The sequence below is a fragment of the Arachis stenosperma genome, chromosome 5, assembly GCF_014773155.1.
Source record: "Arachis stenosperma cultivar V10309 chromosome 5, arast.V10309.gnm1.PFL2, whole genome shotgun sequence".
Classification (NCBI taxonomy): Eukaryota; Viridiplantae; Streptophyta; class Magnoliopsida; order Fabales; family Fabaceae; genus Arachis; species Arachis stenosperma.
This window is the reverse complement of record NC_080381.1, coordinates 30,521,665-30,539,923: the sequence shown is the minus strand read 5'-3', so window position 1 is coordinate 30,539,923 and position 18,259 is coordinate 30,521,665. Positions and strand designations below refer to the sequence as shown.

Sequence of the window (18,259 nt, the reverse complement as noted above, 5' to 3'; positions counted from 1 at the left end):
GGGTTCTCAGGATCATAAGCTTCTTCTTCAGATGAAGCATCCTTAGTACTGCTTGGTGCATTTTGCATTCCAGACAGACTTTGAGAAATCAAATTGACTTGTTGAGTCAATATCTTGTTCTGAGCCAGAATGGCATTCAGAGTATCAATCTCAAGAACTCCTTTCTTCTGATTTGTCCCATTGTTCACAGGATTTCTTTCAGAAGTGTACATGAATTGGTTATTTGCAACCATTTCAATCAGCTCTTGAGCTTCTGTAGGCGTCTTCTTCAAATGAAGAGATCCTCCAGCAGAGCTATCCAAAGACATCTTGGACAGTTCAGAGAGACCATCATAGAAAATACCTATGATGCTCCATTCAGAAAGCATATCAGAGGGACATTTTCTGATCAATTGTTTGTATCTTTCCCAAGCTTCATAGAGGGATTCTCCATCCTTCTGTCTGAAGGTTTGGACTTCCACTCTAAGCTTACTCAATTTTTGAGGTGGAAAGAACTTTGCCAAGAAGGCATTGACTAGCTTTTCCCATGAGTCCAGGCTTTCTTTAGGTTGTGAGTCCAACCATGTCCTAGCTCTGTCTCTTACAGCAAAAGGGAATAGCATAAGTCTGTAGACCTCAGGGTCAACCCCATTAGTCTTGACAGTGTCACAGATTTGCAAGAATTCAGCTAAGAACTGATGAGGATCTTCCAATAGAAGTCCATGAAACTTGCAATTTTGTTGCATTAGAGAAACTAATTGAGGCTTAAGCTCAAAGTTGTTTGCTCCAATGGCAGGGATAGAGATGCTTCTCCCATAGAAGTCGGGAGTAGGTGCAGTAAAGTCACCCAGCACCTTCCTTGCATTGTTTGCATTGTTGTTGTTTTCGGCTGCCATGTCTTCTTCTTCTTTGAAGATTTCTGTTAGGTCCTCTACAGAGAGTTGTGCCTTAGCTTCTCTTAGCTTTCACTTCAAGGTCCTTTCAGGTTCAGGGTCAGCTTCAACAAGAATGCCTTTGTCTTTGTTCCTGCTCATATGAAAGAGAAGAGAACAAGAAAATGTGGAATCCTCTATGTCACAGTATAGAGATTCCTTGAGGTGTCAGAGGAACAGAAAAATAGAAGGAAGAGGGAAAAGAATTCGAACTTAGTGAGATAAAGTTCGAATTGTGCATTGAGGAGGAGTGTTACTCCATAAATAGAAGGATGTGAGAAGAGGGGAAGAGCTTTTTCGAAAATTAAGTTAAAAAGATTTTTTTTTTAAAAAGAAATTTTGAAAAGCTTTAATTGATTTTCGAAAATCAAGAGTGGGAAAGAAATCAAGTAATTTTTGAAAAATACTTTGAAATTAGAAATCAAGAAGATATGATTGAAAACTGTTTTGAAAAAGATGTGATTAAAAAGATATGATTGAGAAGATATGATTTGAAAACAATTTTAAAAAGATTTGATTTTAAAAATTAATGACTTGCCTAACAAGAAAAGATATGATTCAAACATTAAACCTTTCTCAACAGAAAAGGCAACATACTTGAAATGTTCAATCAAATCATTAATTGTTAGCAAGTATCTTTGAAAAAGGAAAGAAATTGATTTTGAAAACATTTGATTGAAAAGATATGATTTGAAAAAGATTTGATTTTGAAAAACTTTGAAAACTTGAAAAAAAATTGATTTGAAAACAAAATCCTCCCCCTTGTGCCATCCTGGCGTTAAACGCCCAGAATGTGCACCATTCTGGGCGTTTAACGCCCAATGCACTACCTTTTTGCAACCAGGCACCCTGGCTGGCGTTTAAACGCCAGTCTGTCCTTCTTCACTGGGCGTTTTGAACGCCCAGCTTTTTCTGTGTAATTCCTCTACTGCATGTTCTGAATCTTCAGTTCCCTGTACTATTGACTTGAAAATAGAACCAAGACCAAATAAACAATGCATGCAAGACACCAAACTTAAAATTAGACACTAGACTCAAACAAGAAACATAAAATATTTTTGGTTTTTATGATTTTGAAAAAAAAAATTTTTTTGGATTTTTCGAAAATTAAGTGGAAAAGAAAATAAAGGTATCAAAATTCTTAATGAAAATTCCAGGAATCATGCAATGTTAGTCTAAAGCTTTTAGTCTAAAGGATTTAGACATGGATAGCCAAGCTTCAGCAGGACATTGCATTCAAGAGCTAAATTGATGATAATCAATCAGCTTTGGTGATGGTAAGATCATCACCTTGAAACACTAGAATTCACTCTTAAGAATTCTGAAAAATACCTAATCTAAGCAACAAGATGAACCGTCAGTTGTCCAAACTCAACAATCCCCGGCAACGGCGCCAAAAACTTGGTGCACGAAATTGTGATCATCAATGGCGCCATCAACATGGTACGCTCATTGCAATCTCAACTCTTCATCACAACTCCGCACAACTAACCAGCAAGTGCACTGGGTCGTCCAAGTAATAAACCTTACGCGAGTAAGGGTCGATCCCACGGAGATTGTTGGTATGAAGCAAGCTATGGTCATCCTGTAAATCTTAGTCAGGCAAACTCAAATGGATATGGTGATATACGAATAAAACATAAAGATAAAGATAGAGATACTTATGTAATTCATTGGTGGGAACTTCAGATAAGCGCATGAAGATGCTGTGTCCCTTCCGTCTCTCTGCTTTCCTACTGTCTTCATCCAATCCTTCTTACTCCTTTCCATGGCAAGCTTATGCAAGGGTTTCACCGTTGTCAGTGGCTACCTCCCATCCTCTCAGTGGAAATGTTCAACGCACCCTGTCACGTTACGGCTATCCATCTGTCAGTTCTCGATCAGGCCGGAATAGAATCCATTGATTCTTTTGCGTCTGTCACTAACGCCCCGCCCTCAGGAGTTTGAAGCACGTCACAGTCATTCAATCATTGAATCCTACTCAGAATACCACAGACAAGGTTAGACCTTCCGGATTCTCTTGAATGCCGCCATCAGTTCTTGCCTATACCACGAAGACTCTGATCTCACGGAATGGCTGGCTCGGTTGTCAGGCGAGCACTCGGTTGTCAGGCGATCAACCATGCATCGTGTATCAGGAATCCAAGAGATATTCACCCAATCTAAGGTAGAACGGAGGTGGTTGTCAGGCACACGTTCATAGGTGAGAATGATGATGAGTGTCACGGATCATCACATTCATCAAGTTGAAGAACAAGTGATATCTTAGAACAAGAACAAGCGGAATTGAATAGAAGAACAATAGTAATTGCATTAATACTTCGAGGTACAGCAGAGCTCCACACCTTAATCTATGGTGTGTAGAAACTCCACCGTTGAAAATACATAAGAACAAAAGTGATCATTGGCTTCGGTCCCAGAGAGGGAACCAGAAGAACCAAGATCTGATCTAATTAAGAACTAGATGTCCAAAGATGAAAATACAATAGTAAAAGGTCCTACTTATAGAAAACTAGTAGCCTAAGGTTTACAAAGATGAGTAAATGACATAAAAATCCACTTCCGGGCCCACTTGGTGTGTGCTTGGGCTGAGCAATGAAGCATTTTCGTGTAGAGACTCTTCTTGGAGTTAAACGCCAGCTTTTGTGCCAGTTTGGGCGTTTAACTCCCACTTTGGTGCCAGTTCCGGCGTTTAACGCTGGAATTTCTGAAGGTGACTTTGAACGCCGGTTTGGGCCATCAAATCTTGGGCAAAGTATGGACTATCATATATTGCTGGAAAGCCCAGTATGTCTACTTTCCAACGCCGTTGAGAGCGTGCCAATTGGACTTCTGTAGCTCCAGAAAATCCACTTCGAGTGCAGGGAGGTCAGAATCCAACAGCATCTACAGTCCTTTTCAGTCTCTGAATCAGATTTTTGCTCAGGTCCCTCAATTTCAGCCAGAAAATACCTGAAATCACAGAAAAATACACAAACTCATAGTAAATTCCAGAAAAGTGAATTTTAACTAAAAACTAATAAAAATATACTAAAAACTAAACCAAATATACTAAAAACATACTAAAAACAATGCCAAAAAGCGTACAAATTATCCGCTCATCAGTTAGTTTGTGGGTTATAAATTCTACACCACTAACCTTGCCACACCGCTGGCATTACCCAAGAGTTTACAATTACATGCACAACGCAACACGTTGCACACCAAACAAGGTGGAATGTACCAACATAATAAAAACCAGTCGCATACATACTAAAATAAACATCCATGATAATAACATAATTAATTTAATGAAAGCAAATCACCTTCTGCGCATCCATATATCGTTGCTAAAGTATAGTCCTGCACCGGGTAAACAGCGCTTGGTCGGAGTCCTTGTGGGGCCTTTTACACCTTGCTTGTTCGTTTTCTTCTTTACTACTAGCTACTTGCTTGGTTTTTTTCTCCTTTCTGGCCTTGTCCACGATGCATTCCTGTGTGTTCAACGTGGGACAACGAAGTTAGCAAAAATCAACTTGAACCTCTGATGCCCTTTGTATTTAATGTGACTATAAAAATGAAATTATTAGGGATTGTACCTGTGAAATAACATGGTTGGCCTTCTTATCAAGTTCAATAGCTGTCCATTCATCAAGTCAAGGCTCACGTGCTTGACATGCATGTAATGGACCATGCTTTAAGTGCTGAAAGTACAGAACCTGGACACAAGTAATTCAAATTTTAGGATTTACAACTTATGCCGTACATGTAGGAGAAAATTAGGTAAACTAGGTGCGATACCAGCAACACGAACATGCACCCGCCGCATGTTTTCCGGTGCTCATTTTGAAATTTTCTTATTGCATCTCACAACCACTTTAATATCTGATATGGCCAGTGGAATCTTCTTAGATTTGAGACATCCAAAATCAGAGGGAGGTGCCATGGGAAGATAGTCTGCTGGCTTGTGAGGCAAAGAAACATCTTCAGAACCACAAGGATAATGTATCGTCTAAAAGCCATCCTTTGTCGCTCGGTCTCCATTGGACAGCCAAAGAGAAATTCCCGCAGTTGTGTTGTTGTTTTCTTCTAGAACTGTCTCTTAAGTACCAGATGGGATGCATTTTTCTTCTGCAGTTCTGGGATTGGGTCTCCTACATTAAGAAAACATTGTACAACAATCAATCTGTGTCAACAAAGGCAAACCAAAAAAACACGCATAGTAATTATTACATCTTACATAACTTCTACTAACCTTTAGAAGGTATGCCGAATACACTGCCGATCAGTTCGGTGGTAACGCGAATGTCCCCTACGTCGACCCTGAGAGTGTTTGATTCTATGTCATAAGCCCTCGCAAGTTGGAGCATGATGCTCTGCTTCACATGCCATAGCGGTACCCGCCGCAGGAATTCAAATCCAATAGCCTGAATCTCAGCCAAATTAGCATCCTCATTATGTAGTTCCAAGTGGAAAAACAAGTTGTTGATATAGCAAGGTGAGCATCGCGTCTCGACTAATTTCTGTTGAGAAAAAATTAAGAATAGAATTACGTCACAACATATAACCAAACATGTTCTTTCAATCATGTAAACAATGTGATACCTTTTTACCCATCTGATTTTGGGTTCGGACGGTATGATAATGGATTGTTGGAGTACTGTGAAAAGTTACTCACGCAGTAGGTCTTGTGAATTCTAATGCAAGATTCTATTTAGTTTATACTTAACCAGCGAAAATTATAATAACATGAGCAAAAAACCTTATAATCATTCCAAATGATAAAAGTCAAACAATTATAAAGCCGATGAAAAGAAAGGATGTCCACAGCAAGAATTTAGGTGGTCTGAGAGTTCGACTCGGCCAATTATAAACATAACAATCTGAAAGGTAAATCAGATTCAAATAAAGCAAAAATATAGCACACCTAAACAACGAAGTAATCGGTGAAATTCAACATCTTAGTGAACAACCATACGCACTATAGACCCATATCTTTTACATTCTTGAAGTACAAAATTAGAACCCTTCACACCCAACATCTTCTACATATGTGCTATAGGTAGATAAACTAAATTAACACCGAATATAAAAAAAATTATTCTCTTCAAGTCATATGTTCACAATAAAAGTAAATTCAATGGTATGTGTGAAAGTAAACATCTATCAGAAATTTTTTCAAACTAAATAAACGGTTAATATAATTAGAATCGTATATGCATTATCTTGCCTACAAAAAGAAGAGACTCATCAAATAGCAACTCGTTCAAACAAGCTGATAATGCACTAGGATCAAAATAGAATTCACCATCATCAAAATCGATCATACAAAGGTTTGGTAAACTAACCAACATATTCGCACTTTAACTTGTCATGTGCTCATTAACATCTCCGCAAAGTAAAAACAAATCATACTTCATAAATCATGGCAACAAGGTTATGTTGAAAAATGATCAAATAGTAAAATAAGACCTGTTTCAAATTTATTGGCTTATGCAATACGAAGCTCGAATTGATGAGCAAATATAAAATTACACTTCCTTAGGGAATATACAATAGTACTCAGATACTAAGATTAATTGCTAAACAGAAAAAGAAAAAAAAAACAAAATCACTGCAAAAAAAAAAAAGAAAATAACCAGATAAGCAAATTTGTTGTTGTCGATAGAAAACAACCATTCAATAACATGCTAAAGTAACCATCTACACGGTGTCAACTAGATATCAACAATGGTCCACACAGCGAGGAAAAAAACAGACATATTTGAACCAAGCTTTTACAATTCTTCCCGCGCAAAAATTAAATAAAAAACAACCATCCACATTACAATTTTATTCAACAAGGTCCGACACAATAATCATGCAGCAAGTGAGGTTTTCACTGTGATAAATCCAACAACTCAGCAATATAAACAGTATCCAGTACTAGAAACAGCAGAAACAGGAATCATAAGAAAAAGAAATCAAGCCACTTACCAATTAACGTCGATGATGGTAGGTGTGATCGGACATGCACACCAACGAGCCCGTGAACCATCCAACGGTCATGCAGGAGGAGGACCCAGGCCTCCGGTTGACGCATAATGGCGAGCGCGAACGACCTTGGGTGATGCAGGTCGCGTCGGGGCAGATTAGGGTTACAAATCACGCGGGGCAGAGCGGCCGGATGTTCAGCCGCGACGTTGCTCACGGGTTGCTTCAAGCGATGGTGGTGGCACGCCAGGGAAGCTCTGTATCAGGTGGCAACTCAGACGGGGATGCTCAGCCGTCACATTACGCAACAATTACTGCCAGCAATGGAGGACGGGTGCAAGGAAGGTTGGCCCCTGAAGTCCTCTGCGGCAGGGACGCAGTTCACAGGTCAGGTGGCGGCTGCTGTGGTCGGGATGTTCAGCTGCGACAATGGGGGTTTTGGGTGGTGGCGTGGCCCTCCATTCAAAATAGAGGAATCGGGGAAAATTGAAAATAGGAGTTAAAACAAAACTGAACAGGCATTTAGGTTAATTAGGGTAAAAAGGGGTTAATTTTCATTTTTAATTCATATTAGGCCTAACAAACCGTCCATTGTAGCCATTGTATAGATACCCCTTTGGTTTCTTAGAAAAAGTATAGGTAAATAATAAAAATACTAAATAATGTAAATAATAGATATATCGAATGTTCATTTTATTAGATGTATAGATGATTATTCTAATATTAAATTTTAGGTGAATAATTTAAAAGTGTAATATATTTTTATTTAATTAATAATTATTTATATTATTTAAAAAATTATTAGTTATCTAACATATCTCAAATGAGTCAATTAACCATCAACTAAATTGAATGATATTAACATTAATCAGTGACATGGCTAACAAAAAAGATGACATTGGCTGTGAGTCACGTGCATTGATGGTAATTAATTAAACGAGTAAAATGCTTAATTGAATAATTGATTAGGTATTTCAATAGTTTAAAATAAACAAATAAACCTTTAAAAGGCTTCATCATCGCCTGTCTCCTTCTAACTTGAGTAACTTCTAACTAGGGAAAATTATTCTAAAGAACTATACGAAGATTTAATTATTAAAAGAGATTTTTAATACTAAAATTATTAAAAAATTAAATTTTTTTATATTATTTAAGTAGAAGAATAAAATTTTTTTATATAAAGATAAATATATCTTTAAATATTTTTTATTTATTTTTTATAATCTTTTTATTGATAAATTTTATTTCTCTTAAAATTTTAGTAATTTTATTAATTATTTATTTATTTTTATTTATTTTTTTATTTTTGTGATCTTTAGCTAATAAAAAAAAAGACAAAATATCGTAAAAGTAAAAAATAAATAAATAATAAAAATTACTAAAATTTTAGAAAAAATAAAAATTGTTAATATAAAAATTATAAAAAATAAATAAATAAATAGTTAAGAATTAATATTTTAATAATTAAATCTCCCTAACGATCTTTTAGAGTAATTTTTTTAAAATTAATTAACTAATTAATCCCAAGTGAATATTCATACATATTTATATAGCGTTGAGAATCAAACAGCATATATTAAAGATTATAAAATAGTTAAGGATATATTTATCTCCTTATAAAAAGATTTGATTCTTCTTCTTAAATAGTATAAAAAAATTTGGTCCTTTTTAATAATTTTGTTATTAAAAGTCTTTTTTAATAATTAAATCTTCCTAATGGTCCTTTATAATAATTTTTCCTTCTAACTAACTAGAGTCGGGTGTTGCCCATTTCTAACACTTCACTACACTTCCTCATATAGTTATTAAAACTGGTAATTAATCTGATCTATAACTAAATTATTAGTTTAACTGATAAATCACTGATTTATTCGATTGATTCGATTATAATTAAATAAAAATATAAAATTATAAAAATTAAACTAAAATAAAAAAATTAAAATATATGTTTTAATAATATATTAATACCAATTAAGTATCAATTCTTAGACATAATTAATGATATAAAAATAGATAAAAAATTAGTTCTTAATATACAATATTTTTTCAATTTAAATAAACAAAAAACATAAATCAATAAGTTAATGATTAACTGTTGGGAATAAGTAGTATGACCACAATTCAATCAATTACGTGTCAAATAATTTGTTATTGTTATTATATTAAAATATTAATATAATAAGGTCCTTTATTAAATTTAGAGATTTATCATTGTGATAGTGATTATAATAATGAGAGATAAATCTTTTATAATTTAATCTAAATTATTTTTGGTCATAGGATTATTAAAAAAGGACATTAATAATCCGAAAATATCAATATATATATAATGGTCTTCATCGGATGAAAATTAATAGATCTCATTTATCAAATTTTATATATAGATGGTGCATATAGAGATATGACCATTGAACTGATTCACTTTGAGAATTCTTAATGGTTATAATTACCGTATATTTGTCAATAGGATATTCTCAAGATGAACATAGTAATAGAGTTTCGTTTGACCTGCGACTGTCATAGTAATTAACAATGTATTTATTATACTTTGATTCCGGACCCCTAATACCCTAGGGTGCTAGTTGAATGGATATTGGGTATGATTTAAATACTTGTAGAATTAATGATTATTCAATAAGGAATCCGTCAACTCTCGGTAAAGAGTTTGAGCTCTATGATTATAATGACTGAGATGAATAAAACCTTGGTCAAGGAAATTGAATGAATGAAGAAATGAGTTTCTTAGGTCATTCACATTTCATTATAATAATGGTAACAAGTTAGAATTTGACAATTAAACCATACTCTAAGGGCTAACTAAGAGTTGGAAAGATGAAAGGAATTATACTTTGTTCTTCTGAGGTTCTTAGTAAAAATATATTACTTCATACTATCGGGTCGTTGAGGAGTATTGCTAGACGCCAACCTTGATTAGTAAATTTAGTATGACTAATTTACTACCCGCTTAGTATTGAACCTATGGAGTCACACACTAACGAGTGTTCTAATCTTTGTTGTAGAATTATTTAATTATTATTTTAATTTAATCAAATAAATAATTATATTAATTCAAATAGAATATTATTGTATTCTTTGCTAGCACCAAGAATATAATAATAATATGATAATTGAGAATATTAAATGAGATTTGAGAATAATTAGTTATTTTACTTCTGAATTTGAATTATAAATTTGGATGAGATTCAAATCGATTATGTTTTAAATTGTTATGATATGATTCATAAAATTCGAAGGATTCAGATTTGGAATTTTAAGATATGATTTAAATTTGAATTAAGAATCAAATTTAAAATCAGTAACAAATCTCATACTATATATATATATATGTATGCCAAGAGTAGAGGAAGGTGACGGAGGTGAGAAAAAAAACACAAGAGTTTTTTATTCCTTTACCTCTACACACATAAACGTATGTGAGCCTGATTCTTGGAGAAGAATTTTATGGCGTGCAAAGAGTTGCAAGAGGTTTCTCAATTTAGATCAGATGCCCATTGGTCAAGGAGTTGATAGCAAAGGTTGGTCTCGGTGTGGATACGCATAGCGCGTTCGTACCATCGAAGGAGAAAAAAGATTTTACTAGCGTACTCAGGTATTTAGATCTGATCTTATATATATTTATTATTGGAATAAAATTTAAACACAAAATAGATCTTAAGGATTACTTTCTTTTCTTCTGCTGCGTATTATGAACACATGGTAATCCTTCATTAACAAACTAACTAACTACTAAATTCAAATATATTCTTACAGTAATAAATTTATCTCACTGATAATTTTTAACAACAAATTCAACTATGATAATTTTGAACAACAAAAAAATTTAGCTAAGTCATTATTTCAGCAAGACAGCAATAAATTCAAAGTTTATGATAATTAGTAACAAATTCAACTTAGTGATTATTTTTCAGCTACAAAAAAATTTAATTAAGTGATTATTCAGCAAGATAGCAACAAATTTAAGGTTCAATCAATAACAAATTCATCTCAGCAACAAACAAATTTAAGTTAAGTGATTATTTCAGCAAGACATCAACAAATTTAAGGTTCTAGCAAATTTCCGTAATACATTCAACTTTCATCAACAAATTCAACTTTCAACAACAAAATCAAAGTACATAGATAAATTACAGCAAAAAAATTGAAACAGAAAGAATAGGATAATTTGTTGGAACTCACCAAATTGGGCACGAGCTTCTGGTTGCGTGAAGGAAGCTGATGACAAGGAGGGAGCTGACGGCAAGGTTCAAAGTAAGAAGACGACAACGAAGACCAGTCCACTGAGACCTGCTGCCTCTGCTGTCGGCGACAACGAGTGCAGGGAAGGCACGCGTTTGAGTGCGAGATGAGATCGGAGACCAACGACGACGACCATCCCGTGCTACTTCTTGTGCATGCAGCAATCCATTGGCTAGCGGAAAACTCTTAATGGAGCTCCGATCCACGACAGATAAGTTCTTGGCTTGTCGGGTTAGGAGATACTGTGAAAAACCAAATAAAAAAAGGTCAGAAAGATGAGAGAGCTCGAAGCTTCAGTAATTCAGTGAGAGAGTGACAACAAGAGGAAGGAGACGTTGAGGTTAGGCTAGGATTTTCAGTTTTCGCCCATCCCTACAAAGAAAATGACATCGTTTTCAAATTTACTAAAGAAAAAATTTTAACATAATCCGGTTCGAGTTATAAAAATTGGCTGGGCCACCGGCTTTTTATGAAAATCGAATGGATCGAACTGATTTTTAGGGGACCTCATGCTCATATAATATGGAGGATGGCTTGATCCGACTAGATAATCAAATGGCCAATTTTTCAATCGAACCAATCGAACCGAATTGAATTTGATAGCTATTAATCACAAAATTGTGTGGGTTCATATTTTATGTAATGATGATGATAATGATACTGACGGTGGTACCAATAAAAAAAATTATATAGAATTGTATATATAGACACGTATATACGTATTCCTAATTTAAAGGCTTGTATGTAGGGATGGCAATGGGTAGGGTAGAGTTTGAAGTCAACCCTAACCCTACCCACGGGTTGAGATTTTTATATAAACTCAACTCTATCCTACCTGCGGGTTGAGAATATCCCAATCCTAATCTTATCCGCTCTCAACCCGCGGGTACCCGACCCTATCCGCAGGTTATAAAAAAAATACAAAATTATTATATAACTTCATGACAATTTAAAATAGAACTGACTTTTATGTAAAAAAAAATTAAATTATCAATTAATGATCTTTTTTAATAGCTAAAGATCTTTTACATTTAGTGAGAGGTCTTTGGTTCAACATTCACTTGAAACATATTTTTATATAAATATATAACATATACATATATAGGGTGTGGGTTGGTCGGGTAGAGTTAAGGCTCAATCCGCACTCTACCCGACTCGCACGGAAATCCAATCCGCACCTATCCTATCCGCTGCGGATCGGGTTGACAACCCTATCCGATCGGGTGAGATTGGATTGAATACCCGTGGGTAGGATACATGTTGGCACCCCTACTTGTATGATGATGATGATGATGGTACAATCACAGAATCATCTCTCTATATATATTATATGAGAAACTAAAGGTTTGTATGTGATAAAATTAAAATGATGCATATATAATCCATATATAATAACGTGATAATAGTAATAAGGATGATAAAAATAATAATTTGTAGTAATAATAACGAGAATTATAACAAATGTATGTCAAGCACTTTAAAAAACAAAGAACATAGGATTCTTACTTTTTAAAGCCTCTTAATCAATTTATAGTATTCACTTTTCTTCGTGTTTGCACATGAAATTTTTTTTGAAAGAATGAGATAAAAGAATAGAATTAAAAGAAATGTGTTTTTATTTGTTGATCTACCTCGATTTATACACTTTTATTAGTATGTATGGATAAAATATTTAATTCTTAAAAGAAAAAAAATTAGAATGACGATTTGATTATTTTTACTCAAATTTTAAAATTTAAGACTTTTAGTTTCTTACTAACTAATTTTTTTTTTGTTTGAACTTAAAATTTTAAATTGAAGTTTGATGAGAGGAAAAACTTTTGTTACAATTAGATTTTTGTTAATAACAAATTAAAGCTGATAATAATAAAGCTAACGTAGCTTATTCTTGAGAATATTTTCTAATTGAGTAAAGTATCGTTTTTGTCCCCAACGTTTGGGGTAAGTCTTAATTAAAGTTGTCCTTAACGTTTGAATTGTTGTATTTAGGTCCCTAACGTTTCAAAATTGACTCAATGTTGTCCTGCCGTTAGAAATCTATTAAAAGAATTGATGGTAGGACAAAATTGAGACGATTTTGAAACATTGGGGACTTAAATAGGACGAACACGTTGAGACAAAAATGATACATATAAATAAATTTTAATTTTATCTTTCAATAATATCAATTTTTTACGGTACATAGTTATTCAATTATTTTTTAAATACATCTAAGTAAATTATATTTGATCAAATTAATTTTATTCTAAATAAATTTATTTTTTTATAATTTTACTCTTAAAAACTTTTACTCATCATAAAATGTTTGTAAAATGACTAATACATAAACTTGTGGGAAAAAAAATGATACATATACAATAAAATAATGTGATTCTAGTAATTTTATAAACATTTCATGATGAGTAAAAGTCTTTAAAAGTAAAATTATAAAAAAAATTAATTTATTTAGAATCAAAGTAATGTAATTAAGTGTAATTTACTTAAATGTGATTAAAAAATAATTGAATAACTATGTACCATAAAAGATTGATATTAGTGAAGGATAAAATTAAATTTTATTTCTATGTATCGTTTTTGTCCCCAACGTTTTCGTCCTATTTAAATCCTTAACGTTTTAAAATTGTCTCAATTTTGTCCCGTCATCAATTACGTTAACAGATTTCTAACGGCGGGACAACATTGAGTCAATTTTGAAACGTTAGGGACTTAAATAGGACGATTCAAACGTTAGGGACAATTTTGAAACTTACCCCAAACATTGGAGACAAAAACGATACTTTACTCGCTTATTCTTGAGAATATTTCCTAATTTACTCAACTTAATTTATTAAACAAATAATTATAACTAATTATAATTGATCCACGAGAAAATTACATATATAGTAATTGATCCACAAGAAAATATAGTTCTGTTAAATATACTAGTCTTTTTGATAAATAAGTTTAAATAAATTAATTTTAATCTAATAAAATTCATTTACATAATATGTGTGAAAAATTATGTCGTTTTTTTTGTATTTTTTCATTTTTTTTTGCGTTCCTCTTTTAACGTTTGTATCCCGCGTTTCTTCTTCTCCTTCTCTTTCTTCTTTTTTTTTTATCTTTTTTTTTACGTTTTTCCTCTTTTTTCTTTGCGTTCTTTCTTCTTCTTTGCGTATTTTATCCTTTTCGTCATTCTTTTTATTGTTGCAGTTGTTGCTGCATTTTTTTCCTCCTCCGCTTTTGATTGATTTTGTAACATTATATATTGTTCTTCTTTGTTTGATTTTTTCCTCAAAAAAAAAAATTATGAAAAAAATGAAATAAGAAGATAAAGAAAAAAAAACAGTAAAAGATGAGAAGGAGGAAGAGTAAGAATGTTGAATTATGCAAAATTTATTAGAATAAAAATACACCAAAATTTCTTAACAATAACACATAAATTTCTTATTTTTTACACCGAAATTTTGCTAAAAATGCACAAAAATATTTTTTTAATGCAGTTTTTTTTCTTTTTTTCTTATTTCTTTCTTTATTTTAGTTGAATAAATGTAGGTTTATCTTCTTCTAAGTAATTTTGTAACATTATGTATTTTTTTAAATTTTTTTATTCTTGTTAAGATAGTAAAACAAGAAGAAACTTAAGAAGGTAAAACAAGAAGGAAAAAGATGATGATAATGAAAAAGAAAAAGACCAGATGAGGAGGAAGAGGAAGAGTTTTGAATTATGGAGAACTTATCAGAATACAAATACACTAAAATTTTTTAACAATAACACATAAATGTTTTAGTTTTTATACCAAAATTTTGCTACAAATAATCAAATACATAAAAATATTTTTTTTAATGCTGTATTTTTTCTTCTTCTTTTTTTCTTTTTTTTTTTAGTTGAATGAATGCATGTTCATCATCTTTCTAGTAATTTTGCAGTTTCATCTTCTTCTTTGTTTGGTTTTTTCCTTTTTTAGTCTTATTAAAAGAGTAAAATAAGAAGAAGATGAACAAAAAAGAAGATAATAATGATGAAAAAGGAGGAGAAAGAGAAATTTTGAGTTATGCATAATTGATCAAGAAATAACATCAAAATTTTTTAATTGTGACACAAGGTTTAAAAAGGGTTATCATTAAATAATTTCGGTACATTGAGGGTTATCATTAAGTAATTTTGATGCATTCTAGATTTAATTTCGGTGCATTTTAGATCTAAATAAAGTGTACTTTTGGTCTAAACTTATTTTTGGAATGCACCTCAATTAACTCTGAAATTAGAATAAAAATACATCGAAATTTTTTAATAATAACACGTAAATTTCTTAATTTTTATACCAAAATTTTGCTACAAATGCACAAAAATATTTTCTTTAATGCTGTATTTTTTTCTTCTTTTTTTTATTTTTTTCTTTCTTTTAGTAGAATGAATGTAAGTTCATCATCTTCTACTTAATTTTGTAGCATTAAGTGTTTGTTTTTATTTTTTGTTTGATTTTTTTGTTTTTATTCTTGTTAAGAGAGTAAAACAAGAAGAAACTTGAGAATGAAAAACAATAAGAAAAAGATGAATAAGAAAAAAAAGATGATGATGATGATGTTGAAAAGAAGAAGAAGCAACAAAAGATGAGAAGGAAGAAGAGGAAGAGTTTTGAATTATGCAGAACTCATAAGAATAAAAATACACCTAAACTTTTTATCAATAACACATAAATTTCTTGATTTTTACACTGTAATTTTGCTACAAACCTCAATTAACTCATAAATGCACCAAAATTACTTAATAATTGCGATACATAAACTCAGTTTGAAAATAACATACAAAATGACTGAATTATTAACAAAAACATATCTAAATCAATTTTGGATCAGGCAACGTCATCGATATGACAAAAATTCTATAATAACGATAACAATAACGATGATAACGATAATGACAATACGTAAAAGAAGAAGACGACGATGACTATAATAATGATCATCATGATGATGAAGATGATGGAGGAAAAAGAGGAAAAGAAAAGAAGAAAAAAATTTTCAATAAGAGGAGGAGGAGGAGGAGGAGGTGGTGGTGGTGGTGGTGGTGGTGGTGACGACGATAATGAAACAGAAAAATAATGAAAAAGAAGGAGGAGAAGAAAAAGAAGTATCAAGAGTGATGAAGAAGAAGAAGACGACGTGCAGCAGGGACGCAAAGAAGATTGTGCGCGCGAGTGTAAATGACTTGGTTGGATTTGTTTGGTTAAATGATTTGTATGTAGAAATTAATTTTCTATAAAATAAACTGATTTTAATATTATCCAGATGTCTTAAATGATATTGGTTTAATTATTCTGTCAGTCTTTTATAATTTTATTAAATTTTCAATTAAGTCCCTATACTATATTAGATTTTGTAATTAATGTTCCTACCATGAAAAAAATGTTAAAATTAACAGAATATTTCGTTAAACAAAATGAATATGCCTAACACTTGATTGAATATTCTGTATAATTTAAAAGAATATTCCATTAATTCTAACGTTTTTATTATGATAAGGTTTTAGTTACAAAATCTGATATAATATAAGGGCCTAATTAAAAATATATATAAAAATCTAATTAAAAATTTAGTAGACTATAAAAATCAATAAAATAGTTAAACCAATGTTATTTTGATATATTTTTTTAAAATATAAGTCATTACGAATTGTAATAAATTAGGATTTTCGACTAAATTGTGTTAGATAGCTACGATTTAGCTTAGAACAAGGAAGAGTATAACTTGGAAAACATGATTTAACACGTGAGGTAATTTGTAAAGGAAAAATATATGGAACCAACTTTAAATTAGGCAAAAATGGAACAACTTGATTAATTATAAATATAATAATTAATTTTATTTATTTATGATTTAAAATATTGTTTATTAAATGTTTCACTACATTCAAATTAGAAGAAAATACGTTCAGTGTCATTGCAACTTGAATCACAAAAATTGATTCAATTAGCTTCCGTCTCTTTATCCTCCTTCTCTCACCAAATGCTCAAAACATGATAAATCAGAAAACAGATTTAAAATCATCCAATTTATCATGAAAAGAAATATCTTAATGTCTAACATAAACACCATTTACACAAAAATTTTAGATTCATTCAAAAATATTTAACTGATTTTTGGTTGAAACCATCTTAATTCCTAGTATTAATTGATTTGTAAATTATGGAGACTTGTTGCGATTTAGCTACTATGCTAAATACCGCCTGAAGTATATACTATCAATTTTATTTACTTTTCTATTCGTGAATATACAACTTGATTAATTTCTTTTCCTTTAAATTATTTATATTCTCGTAAAACTAAAAATATAACTTACCAATTTTGTAAGCAAATTGACTAATTTAATTTCTCTCTCTAACTTATTTCTTTTATATCTCCTTTTAATACATTTATTATTATTATTATTATTATTATTATTATTATTATTATTATTATTATTATTATTATTATTTGCTTCCATTTTTTATTATACTAGTTCCATCATGTCGAATTTATAAAAAGTTAAATTCGTCGCTCTTGGTACAATAAGCAAGAATAATTTACGATGAGAGTTTGATGTTAAAATTTATTCGATATTCAAAAAATTTGAAAATATTTTAGAAAAAGAACTAAAATTATCAAGTAAAGATAAAATTAAGACGCTTATTTTTCTGTTTTGTCACTTCTATAAAAAAGATTAAAAATAAAATATTTAACTATAAAAAATTCACAAGAATTATGAATAAATTTAAAAGATAAATAACAAAAAAACTATACTCTTATTTTAAGCCTACAAAATTTTAAAATAGTCTGCGAATATAATTATGAACTTATTAAAATAAGTTCTCAACTAAATTTTTGTGGTTAGAAAGTTAAGAATAAAGACTTAATAAAAAAAACTTATTCCACATTCATTCTACGCTTCTAATTACAACACTATCATAAAAAGTATTTTAAAAATATTCTGATTTAATAGGTTGTCTTTTATTCACGAAAAAAAGTATGAAACCCATTTCTATTGGTTTAGCTGCTTTTCCTAAAATAAATACGACATCTCGTGGACTTAAAAATATCATGGCCAGAAGTTTACAAATTCTATATATTTACAATTTGACATGTCATGTTAGGTTATTCAAGCTTAATCATGATATGAA

The 18,259-nt window shown here is 31.3% G+C and overlaps 1 non-coding gene across 1 annotated transcript; it reads left to right on the top strand.

Annotated features, from left to right (window-relative positions):
- The first annotated feature begins 362 nt into the window (after positions 1–362).
- On the top strand, positions 363–470 carry LOC130984647 (small nucleolar RNA R71). The gene has a single exon (XR_009088565.1). It is a non-coding gene; the product is annotated as a small nucleolar RNA R71 (small nucleolar RNA).
- Positions 471–18,259: the final 17,789 nt, after the last annotated feature.